The sequence below is a fragment of the Macaca fascicularis genome, chromosome 10, assembly GCF_037993035.2.
Source record: "Macaca fascicularis isolate 582-1 chromosome 10, T2T-MFA8v1.1".
Lineage (NCBI taxonomy): Eukaryota > Metazoa > Chordata > Mammalia > Primates > Cercopithecidae > Macaca > Macaca fascicularis.
In genome coordinates this window covers 118,745,353-118,757,954 of record NC_088384.1, presented here as the reverse complement: position 1 = coordinate 118,757,954, position 12,602 = coordinate 118,745,353, and the positions used below count along the sequence as shown (strand labels likewise).

General features: G+C 57.5%; 1 long non-coding RNA gene across 1 annotated transcript; it reads right to left on the bottom strand.

Moving 5' to 3' along the window:
* Positions 1-7,275: 7,275 nt before the first annotated feature.
* LOC135965681 (uncharacterized) lies at positions 7,276-12,602 on the bottom strand. The gene is made up of 2 exons (XR_010578769.1): positions 12,481-12,602; positions 7,276-7,626 (listed from the first exon to the last, which is right to left on the bottom strand). It is a non-coding gene; the product is annotated as an uncharacterized lncRNA (long non-coding RNA).

Genomic DNA, 12,602 nt, shown 5'->3' with positions numbered 1-12,602 from the left:
ATGAGATGAGGAGATAGAAGAGCCCACAGATTTTAAGGGACCCTTGGCCAAGCGGGGGCCAGATGCAGACACGTTCCAGATATTCAGGCCCATAGGAGGCGTGTCTCGGGCGGCGCAGGCCGGCATTCAGCCAGAGTGGGCATAGCAGCAGCTTCCCTGTGACTGCTGCTGGTGGGCTGTGTGGTTTAAGACAACAGGAACTTATTCTCATTGTCACCAACCACAGGGTGTGGAGGAAGCCACCACCTTCTCCAGGGGCTCCACATACAGCGGTGTCAACCTGAGTGGCTCTCGCCCCTGCTCACGGGCATCCCTGAGGGTACCTGGGGGGTGACTCTGCCAGGCCTAGGGACAGTGTGGACCCCCTTTCGGTTACAGTCCTGGGAAGCCTGGGGCGGGGTCTGCGGGATTCCTGTGCCTCCGGCCATGTGCTTCTGCAGGGACTCAAAAACGTTGGCACAGGAGGGCACCGGCTGGTTGGAATCTCTTTTAGCAACCAGCACAGCTCTGCAATCTGGTTTTTAAAAATATCGTTGGAGGGAAAAAAGGAGCATTAACTGAAGGAAAATGTGTTCTAGTAGAAATGAGCAGTTAGAATACAGACACTCCCTGTGAACCCACAGGACCTGCCGAAATCACTCATGTTCTCTCTCGTGTTCTCACTCATGCTCTCTCTCATGCTCTCTCTCGTGTTCATCAATGACACATGCTTGGCCTGTGCACGCACACATGGGCATGGGACTGGAGTCTGGTGCATGCCGCGTGCCTGCGTTGCTCTGAATCCTGTTACACGCATGGCCCCTGTTGATACGCACCCTGCTCCTGCCCACCCGGCTTCTCTCCCTCCCTCTCCCTCTACACACACACACACACACACACACACACACACACACACACACACAAGTTGTACATGATATATTAAATATATGCCCATAGGTAATAGGTTTGATGGCTAAGCGAGAAGACCTGTTATTTTATTTTTCTTTAAAAAAGGGCTGAGGCTGCCGGATGTCACCAAATGAAGAATCTTGCTGTCCACATCCTGAGCGGCCCTCGCATCCCAGAGTCTGGCTCTGTCATCCTTTTCAAATGCCACTTCTGTTTAACAAGCGTGTCCTCTGGAGGGGAATCTGGTGCTTCTTTGTTGGCCGTCACAGCCGGCCGGGCAGCCCCGCTCTGCAGTGGGCAGCTGGCACCCAGGCATAGGAGGGGTCATGTGCTGGTTTAGCTTCCCAGACTCACGGGGGCCCCGCCCCAGCCCTGCACCTTCTGCGGGGTCACAGAGAGCCCGTCCCATATGGTGTGGGGGATGGGCTGGCCCTCCCCCAGCAACCAGAGGCCCCATTCCCGAGGCTCCAAGGGTGGGTCTTGGGATGGGGACACCAGCCAGTGTGGAACCCAGAGCCCTTTCGCTGGGCTTGCTGGGAAAGGCAGCCCCCCTCACTGGTTGCCGAGTGGGTTCCTGGTGGCCGTGGGCAGAGCTGGGGATGGAAGAGGCACAGAGCTCTGGGGGTGCTGCTGTAGCCCCTTGAGTCCTTCCCTGCCCCCTGCTTTTCCTCAAGCTGGTTTGACTTGGATTTTTCACCTGCACCTAGACATGGTGAGCGTGGGCACTGGAACCCAGGTGGCCAGAGGGGCCCTCCAGATGCCCCCCGGGAGCCTCTCGCCAGTGGTTTCTGAGCCCCTTACTCTGCAAATGAAGCAGGAAATGGCGGGCAAGCGGCAGGGTCCAGCCCACGGTTCCATTTTCTGTAACCAGTTGGAAAATTCTGACGGCGTCGTGCATGAATAGATTCTTGTCTTCTCTGGAAATTGCAAAGGCTTGATAATAAAGACATTTGTTCCTGAGAGGCTTCGGTCTGAGAAGAGCCGACTGGAGATAATTTGCCGCTTCCTGTGACAGCTAATGATTAGCTTCATCACAGCACGTCGCTGCCACAGATGGGTTTGTCTACACAGCCCAGTCACTTCAGAAAACGCATTTGGGCCGGGCGCGGTGGCTCACGCCTGTAATCCCAGCACTCTGGGAGGCCCAGGAGGGCAGATCACGAGGTCAGGAGATGGAGACCATCCTGGCTAATACAGTGAAACCCCGTCTCTACTAAAAATACAAAAAATTAGCCGAGCGTGGTGGCGGCACCTGTAGTCCCAGCTACTCGGGAGGCTGAGGCAGGAGAATGGCAGGAACCCAGGAGGCGGTGGTTGCAGTCATCAGAGATCACGTCACTGAACTCCAGCCTGGGCAACAGAGTGAGACTCTGTCTCAAAAAAAAAAAAAAGAAAAGAAAAGAAAAGAAAAAGAAAAGAAAGGAAAAAGAAAACATGTTTGAGGAAACATAATCTGTAATCCTAGGGCCTTCTTTCAAAACATTCCCGGGCCGTGGTCCAGCTGGTTTCTACTCTGAACGCTCCAAACAGCCCTGTGTTTGGTTCCTTCCTCCGCCTGGGGGCTGCAGAGGCTGCGCTGAAGTCCTGGGGGCTCTGTCATTCCCGGCGGGGGTGTGCTGGAGACCCCCGGGGGCCACCCCGGGGCTGGGGAGCTTCTCCTTTAACAGAAGCCGAGGGCAGCTCCCCTGAGACCGCTCCTCTCCACCCTCCATCTGCCAATGGATCGTTGGGGAATTCTTGACTTTGCCAGGTAATATTAGAACTCTCATTTGGGGAAGACTGCACGCGGGTGAGTGGGTGAGATGAGGGGCCTGACAGTGAGATGAAGCTGTGACGGCAGGCCCGGGAGGGCGGGGTTCATGATCCAACCTCATTCTGTTTACCATGTTTGACATTTCCCACAACAAAGTTAACACAACAAAGTCAATAAGACAAAACAAATGAAAGCGTGTTTATTGAATTGTGGTTCTCCGCCTGGAAGAGGATGAACTGTCAGGCCCCGAACTGGAAACCGGTAGGGTGTTTCCTTTCTGTTATTAAAGAATAAATCTCAGAATGCATCCATGAAACTGTCTCGCTGCAGAGTATGGAAATGTTAATTTCCTTTTGCAGTTTCTCTCCCGGCGAAATGAATGGTAACTCTGAGATAACAGTGAGTAACAAAGGAACCAGGGCTCTGGCCTGCGGCTCAGTGGTGGGCAGGCGTGGAGTGAGAGCAGGCAGCTCCCTCTTGTTCTGTGGTTGGGATTCTTGGGGTTCCCGCAGAGCCTTCCTTGGCTACGGGGTCGGAGCCTGTGGTGACCTCATGCAGGTGACACCCTCTGTTGACCCCATCCTCCTCTGGAAAACTGTCAACCTCACTCCCCTGGGGTATCAAAGGACTTGATGAGATGACGGGCACCCAAAGGTTGTCTGTCTCCCTGTGGGCCCCCTGAGACAGAGGGGAGACCGGGGTCAGGTGCAGGAGGTTTACTGGGAGGACACACAGGAATCCCCGCTAGAGCAGGAGGCGGCCGACGTGAGGGGCGGGCCAGGACCTCTGCGGGCACCTGAGGCACCGTGCAGCTGGGGAAGCCACAGCAGACAGGCCCACCCACCAGGCAAGGTGCAAAGCAGGGTTCGCCTGCCTCGCAGGTGCAAAGCAGGGGCAGAGGCCAGGGAAGCTCATGTGAACAGGAATGCAGGCGCTGGCTGCAGGTGTGGGCTCAGCCCCGGTGGTGAGGGTGGGGACGCGGGTTTCCCGCATCTGCTCCACCCCTTCCCTGATTATTCCTGCAGGTCGGGGTTCCCTCAGGCCCACCCCCTTCCTTGGCCCCAAACACTCCTGGGTGCCCCTTCCCATAAGTGGAGTGGGGTGAGGAAGGGGTGGATCCCCCTGCCAGGAACACAAGGAATTAGGCAGCTCGGCAGGATCCCCAGGGCTCTGCCTCAGCCTCCATGAGTTCTCAAGGCATGGGGGTCACCTTCCAGAGTGTTTGGGGGGTCTGAGATGACCAGGGAGTCTTTGGAAAGGGGCGGTCCCCAGGAGGGGCCCAATGCGGAGTGGAGATGGCTGCTCAGGTGAGTGCTGTGCTGGGCACCCGCCTCGCTGGGCCCTGCTGGGGCTGGGGTCCACTCTGCCACATCCCCCATAGGGACCTGCTGCTCATCCAGCCTGGGAGGCCATGGGCCAGTGCCTGAGGAGGCTGAGCATCTGTCTGTCCGTTCAGGCAGGGGGTATCCTCAGTGTCTAGGGTGACGTCTGCGAGCCCTGGCTTCTGCACGAGCGCCAGTGTGGTGGAGGAAGGACTGAGGGAGACAGGGAGCCACTCTGCCCAGGGACAGGCCTGCGAGGCACAGGGCACAGTCAGCCACGTGCAGGCCGGGGGAAAATGGGCTGAGGGTTTGGAGATGAGGGCCTGGCTTGATTCCTTAGAGACCGTTCATTATGGGAAAGAGTGGGGCGCCTCCGGCCACCTGCTGGCTCCAAGACTAACCACAAGAGGAAATGTCAGAGGAAATTAACTTTGCTCGAGCTTTCGTGATGAGTCTGATTTTCCAGCTTCTAGAAAGATGTGCTTCCATGCTGAAGTGTGTACTCATTTGGTTTATTTGGAAGAATTAAAGGGCTTCTTGGAAAATGTTAATATCTCCTTCCCACCAGCCTGGCCACCCCAGCTTCCCCCAGGCCCTGGAAGTTACGTCTCCCTGTGTTTGGTGCTTCTGACATTGCAGAGGGAGTCCTTCCTCCTGGCAGCTCTGCCTTCCAGCCCCGAAAGCCGTTGCTGGACACAACCCAAGTCAGGGGACTGGGTTTGCTGGAGTGGGTGGCAGGGTCGTGCATCCCCCACCCCGGCCATCTGCTGGCTCTGGAGCCCTGCTCTCACCCAGTGGGTGTCTCCTGGGCCCTGCGTCCATTCCATTTTGCCTTCAAAAGCCTGAGCTGCTGCTCTTACTCACCCAAGAGAGCCTCCAGTGTCCAACAAGAGCCCAAAACCCCCAGAAAATATAGGCAGAGTTGTATTTGCTGTGTGCTCACAGACTGAGCTTTTGCTTAAGAACTTGGTGGGGCTAGGGGTGAGTGGGGTCGGGGCGAGCGGGGTCGGGGCGAGCGAGGGGGCGAGTGGGGTCAGGGGCGAGCGGGGTCGGGGTGAGCAGGGTCAGGGATGAGCGGGGTCATTGGTGAACAGGTGGGGGTTGCACAGGGCTGAGGGTACATGGGCTGGGGGCGTACAGGCTGGGGGCGCATGGGTAAGCCCTAGCACTGAGTGGTGTAGGGGGCAGCCACCCTCCCAAAGGGGCCTAGTGGGGAGCCGCAGGCAGAACCTGGGTGAGGTGTCCTCGTAGGGACCCCAGGGATCCTCTTTGCCCTCTGGGATGGGCTATCTCTGCTGCTCAGTGGACGTCCAGCTTCTGGGGCTTGCAAATGGGGTCGCGTGTGACTCAGCCCCTTCTGTGTATGTGTGCACATGTGTGTGTATGTGTGTGTAGGTCTCTTATGCTGCTGAGTGCCTGGAAGGTAGTGAAGCTGGTGGTGCTGGGACCGAGTGGGTGGGAGTAGGTAAAGCCTGGGGGTGGCTGCAGTGCTGCACTAGTGCCTGGTAGGGCATGGCCGGGAGGTGAGCGGGGATCCCCTGGGAGTACCTTTTCCTGCACTCCCACATGCTCTGGGATACCCCTGAGGCTAGGAAGGCAGGTTGGGCCGTGGCTGCCCTGGAGGCTGTGCTATGCTGGCAGCAGAGCGGCCAGGCGGACAACATGGGTCCCGCGGCCCCAGCAGAGGCACAGGGAAGCCGGCGTCATCCTTCCGTGTCCAGGAGCAGCCCCCCACAGCCCATGCACCCCGAGGTGTGGCTTAGGCCCAGCCCTGCCCTTGGGGTGCAGAGTCTGGCTGGAGAGGCCTGCCCAGAGCGGGGGATGGCAGGGGCCTCCTGAGGGACCTCCCCCTCTCTGGCTCAGAGGCTCTGCGCCCCACGCGCTGCCTCCTGGCTTGGCCCTTCCCGGGCTCATAGTGTGGGTGCTAAGTGCTCCTCAGATGGTTGGTGGAAGGGCATGTCTCTGCAACCGGCCCAGATGACGCACCTGCCCTGCCCTGGACGCCACCGTGCAGTTTCTTCTGCCTCCTTTGCCTGCTGCCTCCTCCCTAGGCCTCAGCTCAGTTGGCTCTTCCTCCACACACCCTTGGCCTTCAGTGTAGATGCCCCAGGGTGGCCACTGTGTCTCCCGTGGCTGTGTGGCCTTTGGTCAACTTCATGGACCTTTGAAACAATGTGAGGCCTGGATTAGGAAGCTGCTGCCACTTGCCTTCAGAGGCCCCAGCCCCTGTTTGTGGGTGCCTTCCCATTGCTCCTGTTTGGGGGCACCCTTCCCATCTGCCTGCAATGGGCATCCTGTCCAGCCACCCCTTCTCTGTGGTGCTGGGCGCTCTGATACTCTCTTCCTCTTTCTGCACTGTCCAAACTTGCCCTTGGTAAAATAGCTGATACACTAATTCAGACTAAAGGGCCAACGACGGCTAAGGCTTAGTGTACTCTCCTTTTCTTTTCACCTTATAATAAAATATTTTTAAAACAAAGAAAACAAAACCAAGATCTGACTCTGGAATGGTATTCAGCTGGCAGGGAAGGTGTCTGGGGTCAGAGGGCCCTCGGGGACTCAGAAACAGCAGCAGGGTCTGCTCTTTAGGCAGCTGCCGGCCCCGCCCCTCTTCCCCGCTCCTGGCACCGGGATCTTCTCACTCAGGCCCCAGCCCTCGGTGGAGCGGAGCTGCCTTCATCCTGAAGCTTTAGGACATGACGCTCAAGTCACAACTGTGACATCAGAAGAGCTGCGAGCTCCACGCCGCTCTGCAGTCGACTGTTGTCCTCGGTAAACAGGGAAGTGCCTGTCACTTCTCAGCTGGGGGGAGGAAAGCTCGTTTCCACCGGTGCTTGGAGATAATGTCCCCGTGAACAGCTGTTTAGACACCACCTGCCATCCGGTAGCAGGAGCTCCGCACCGGGGCGGGAGCTACACGGAGACACTGCCCATTATTCTGAGTCGTCTCCATGGGCGGCTGCATTCCCCAGGTACAGAGATTGCCCTGCCCAGACGGGCAGTGGCCGCGATAACCTGGAATGGAGGCAGGGGCTCTCGGAGTCCAGAAGCCCCCAGCCCCCAGCCCCCGGAGGGCACCTGCCCCTCACCGTCTTCCTAATTCAGTGGCTCTCACCATGGTACCTTCTGTCATCAGAGATGGGAGTGGCCAGGGAGGACCTGCTCAGCCATGGAACCACACGGAGGCGGTGGGGGCGCCCGGCTACCCGTTTACCAGCCCTGTGTCTACAGTTCGGAGGAGGACAGAAGGCTTCCTGGAGGAAGAAGCCGGGAAGCAGCTCTGCAGTCCCCACACCCCTTGCAAGGGCAGAATTTTTAGGAGGGCAGAACCCTTTATTTCCTTAGAACAGGCGCATCCGCACACTTATTACAAGATCTGAATTCCAACGTGAGCGTGCCCTGCTGGGTTTCCCAGGTAGAGAATCTACCTCCTCTACTTCCGCTGTTTCGTCCAGCTCTTTCGTGCCCTGGGCATCGGAAGCAAATGCGTTCTCTCCCAGGAGAACAAAGCCGGTTCACCCTCTAGAGAAAGCCTGCTCTGGAAGACATTGTCAGAAAGCCGAGACTCCACATCCATCACGGCCTTGGTGAAAATCCAATTAGAGGAAACTACGTGTAAGGCTCAGATGGGGTTTACAGCCTTCTAAATTCATTCTCTTCTTCCTTAAGAAAAAAACAAACAAAGCAAGAAAACAGCCCATTTGGTCAGGCCACGGCAGACAGAATGGAAGGGAGCAGATAGTTGCCCCATGAGCCCAGCCTTGGGCACTGGCCAGCTGGGGAAGGTGTGGGGGGGCAGCCAGGGCAGCCAGGAAGCAGCCCTCCATCCGCACCGCCTCCCTCCTCCCAGCCTGCACACCCTGCTGCCACCCTCCCCTGCCCACCCGCTTCACTGCACCCAAGGCCTGCTCGTGCCTCCCCACCACCTCCCTCCTCCCTGCCTCCACACCCTGCTGCCACCCTCCCCTGCCCGCCCACTTCACTGCACCCAAGGCCTGCCCATGCCTCCCCACTGTGCCCCTCCTTGGCCTCTGAGTCCCCTGCTCTGACCATGTGTATTTTATGACCCTGGTTGGTCACACGTGCCCCAACCTCCATGCACTCCATGCACTGTGGCCTCACCCCAGATCCTTGACCCCTGCTAATCTGCCCCCTTCCTGGTCTCTTAAAGCTGCCTGTGCATGCTTTGGCCAGGCCTTTCTGGGGAAAGTAGAGGGTAAACAGTGCTGTCGTTCTTGCGGCTCTCGTTGCCCTGCTGGTGCGGTCGGTCGGGTTGTTGCTGCAGACTGAACTCACCACAGCCATGCTGAGAAGCGGAGCACAGGCTAATGAGGTCCTAATGAGCGACTTCCAGATGTGGGGATTGCTGGGGCGGGGGCCGCCCTGATGAGTTATGGGGACGCTGATCACCCTGGTGGGAATGAGCTCGTCCAGGGCAGTGGGGCGGGGGTTTCCTTGCACACTCAGGAAATTTGAGGGAGGGCGTGGGGGGATGAATGAGCAGGTGACGGTGGCCTAAACTGAAACGACAGCCCAGTCCCCAGGATGCCAGGGAAAGACCCTCCCTAGGGACTAAACTCTGGTGCCAGGGTGGCCAGCCCTGTGCTGACAAGCAGGCTCCCCTGTGATTGTGGTGGGAGCACCGGACAAATCTAACCCCAGTGGATAGACGTTCTGGGGAGACCAGAGGCTCCCAGAAGAGGCAGCGTAGCCTGGTGGGGATCTGGTGGGGATCTGGTGGGGATCTGGTGGGGATCGGCTGACGAGTTCTGAGGCCATCAGAACATCTTCACGGGCTAATCAGCTCCTTGTGCCTCCGTTTCCTCGCCTGTCAGGCAAAGGTGCTGATGGTTTTAGTGATTTAACAAACACCTGTACTGCACTTCCTGTAATCTAGGCCCCCAGCTCATCACCCCAGTGAAACTAAGACTGGTATCAGCCCCATTTCAGAGGGAGAAATTGAGGCACAGAAAGGTTAAGTAGAACACCCGGGACCCCTGGGGCTGCTGCATGTCCCTGGACCTCCCACTGCTGTGGGGGGATGAGTGTATGTGGGAAGCACGTGGTCACGTGAGATCTTTGCATGAGCATGTGCGGGAAGCGTGTGGTCACATGAGGTCTTTGCGTGAGCGTGTGTGGGAAGTGCGTGGTCACCTGAGGTCTTTGCGTGAGCATGTGTGGGAAGCACATGGTCACAGGAGGTCTTTGCGTGAGCGTCTGTGGGAAGCGTGTGGTCACGTGAGATCTTTGCGTGATCGTGTGCGGGAAGTGCGTGGTCACCTGAGGTCTTTGCGTGAGCGTGTGCGGGAAGCGCGTGGTCACCTGAGGTCTTTGCGTGAGCGTGTGGGAAGTGCGTGGTCACGTGATCTTGCATCTGGTGCAGCAGTGCATCACTTACTGATGGAGAGAGTTTTGAGAAAGTTGGTGTTTGGTTGTGAACACTGCAGAGTGCACTCACACAAACCCAGACAGTGCCACCCATGACACCCCGAGGCCACGTGGTGCTGCCCGTTGCTCCAAGGCTGCAAACCCGCACAGTGTGTTGCTGTGCTGAATATGAGAGGCAACTGTAACGCAACGGTAAGCATTTGTGTCTCTAAACACACCTGAACCTAGAAAAGGTACAGCAAAACTAGGTCTCATATCGTACGGGACCCTGTGGCATTACAGGTTCATCACTAGCCTGAACATTATCCCATGGTACGTGACTGTATTCTCTCAGTCCTCACTGTCACCATCAACCTCAACATCAACTATTCCTGCAGCTTTGTCCCACCAAGCGCCCATGGAGATGCCCCTGGAGCAGGTGCCCCCACCAAGATCGATGGAAAAGCCTGTCCTCGCCACCTCCAGGCATGGCCAGCAGCGAGCGGCTGGCTCTCCAGGAGAAGTGCTGGGTCTGAGCTCCGTCAGCGGCCGTTCCTCGGAGCCCGAGGTCCAAGCCCAACACGACTTGGAATAAATGATCAAGTTATGAATTAAACACAAGAGAAATGTAATTACCACAGGAGCCAGCTGAGAATAAAATGGATTACGCATATCACAGTCATTAAACGGTGATCACATGAGGGCCTTTCTAATGTGCTGCTAATTAAAATCAATCTAAGCACAAATTATGGTTCTGAGTAATCGCTCCCTATGGTTCATCCTTCGTGTTCCCCAAGGAGCTGACACTGAGAGGAAGCACCGGGGCGCCCTCACAGCCTGCACAGCTTCAGGGTCCACAGCCTCAAGCCTGCAGCTCGCACAGAAAGAGACCACCGTGTGGCCCTGGACTGGTGAAGATGCTGGCCATCCTCATGCTGTGGCCAGCTGTGTCCCCAGAGCTCTGCACAGGTGCAGCGGTTAACCCTCGCCATGCCCTATGATGGGGGTCCCTGTATGGGCCCCATTTACAGATGGGGACACTAAGTTGGGGGGTGACATGATCCACACAAGTTCAGATGACTTGTAAGTGGCAGAGCCAGGATTTGACCCCAACTTCAGGATGGGCTAGGAGCCACCATTCACCGGGACACAGCATGACAACTGTGTGTGCGTGTGTGTGTGCACGCCTGTGTGTGTGTATGCACCTGTGTGTGCGTGTGTGCGCTTGTGAGTGTGCACGTGTGTGCCTGTGTGTGCATGCACGTGCGTGCATGTGCGTGCATGTGTGTGTGCATGTGTGCACGTATGTGTGTGCTTGGGGGTATGCATGTGTTTCTGTGAGGTCACATGCACACACATGCTGCTATCTGATGGGATGATGCCTGGACTTTGGCAGGTGCCCCAGATTTCTGAAGACTCATGTAATGTTCCACCATCCCCCTGAGTGGAGAGACTCTCACCAAATTGGAAGTGAGAAATTGTGGGAAGGGTGGGCCTGTCCCAGCAGAGGTCACCACACTCATCTGTCCCCTCAGTGGTCACCATGCTCATCTGTCCCGGCAGAGGTCACCATGCTCACGGAACCCAGGGACCCCCATCTCAGTCCTGTAAAGTCTTTGGATCCAGGGCCACAGGCCCACCTACATTCCATCCATGTCCATGCGTGACCCTTCTGCTCTGGGCTCCCACCTATGTGGCCAACATGGTGGCATCCCTAGGGAGCCCTCGAGGAACACAGCCCTCCCAGCATACAAGCAACACCTGTGGCCAGCCAGGGTCGTCACTGTGGAGAGTGCCATTGGGGGAGGGCCGGACGTGAGGCCCACCATGGCCAGCTGTTTCCACTCGCCACGTATCTTGCCAGTCCACACAGATTCCCTTGTAAGTTTTGATTGCTGGAGAGATGTCTGCCTCTTTGGCTGGCGACATGACTTGGCTCTGTTTCCCCACCCAAATCGCATGTTGAATTGTGATCCCCAGTGCTGGAGGTGGGGCCTGGTGGGAGGTGACTGGGTCATGGGGGTTTCTAATGGTTTAGCACCATCCCCGAGTGCTGTCTTGTGAGAGTTCTCACGAGATCTGGTAGTTGGAAAGTGTGTAGTGCCTCCCTCTTTGCTCTCTCTCTCTCTCCTGCTGCCATGTAAAGATGGGCCTGCATCCCCTTCCCCTTCCGCCAAGATTGTAAGTTTCCTGAGACCTCCCCAGAAGCAGGGCCCTGTACAGCCCGCAGAACTGTGAGCCGATTAAACCTCTTTTCTTTATAAACTACCCAGTCTCAGGTATGTCTTTGTGGCAGTGTGAGAAGGGGCAAGTGCGGCTGGCCTCCAATGGAAGCATGATTCACAGATTACTCCTTCTCCGTGCTCCCTGAGGGTGCAGAGAGGGAGGGACAGTGGGCAGGGCAGCCAACCCCTCTCTGTCAGCTGGTCATTGGATGGTGTTAGCCCTGCCTCCTGGGTCCCGCCCACAACAAACACTTATTGAGCACCAACTGTATGCCAGTTGAATCAGCCTGTGGGGAACTGTGTCCTAGCAACGCTACAGACACTGAATTACATCGCCAGCTAGAAGGAAACGGAGATTTCGGAAAACAGAAAAGAAGGGTGCTAGCGGGGGGTCAAGAGCACCAGAGAGGGGGAGTGGGCTGCAAGATGCAGTTCTATAGGATGATCAGGGCCTCCTTGTCACAGACCAGGAGGAGGCAGAGGAAGGAGCCCTGGGGATGTCGGGGAAGAGGGGGCTGCATGCCAAGGCCCAGGGCAGGGGTGGCCAGGCCTGTTGGGGGAGCCACGAGGCTGGAGGGAACAGGCAGGAGGAGGCAGGTGGATCACGCCGGGCAGGGCGGCCAGTGGCCACCAAAACCAGGGGACAGATGGGACCTGCCTGAGTTTGAAGGGTCTCTCTGGCTGTGGGTTTTCTGTCCAGAGTCAGGGTGGTGGGAATATGGATCCTCATTCCCCTCCGAAATCCACCGGCTCCTCCTCCCGCAGCCACTCTTAGTCCCTCCTGCATGCCGTGGTCCACCAAGGGGTCCTCAGCTGCACCCCTCCGTGGTTTCCACACTCATCTGTCCCCTCGTGGTCACCACGCTCCTCTGTCCCCTCCGTGGTCACCACACTCACCTGTCCCCTCCGTGGTCTCCACACTCACCTGTCCCCTCTGTGGTCTCCACCTCCGTGGTCTCCACGCTCGCCTGTCCCCTCCATGGTCTCCACCTCCATGGTCTCCACACTCGCCTGTCCCCTCCGTGGTCTCCACGCTCGCCTGTCCCC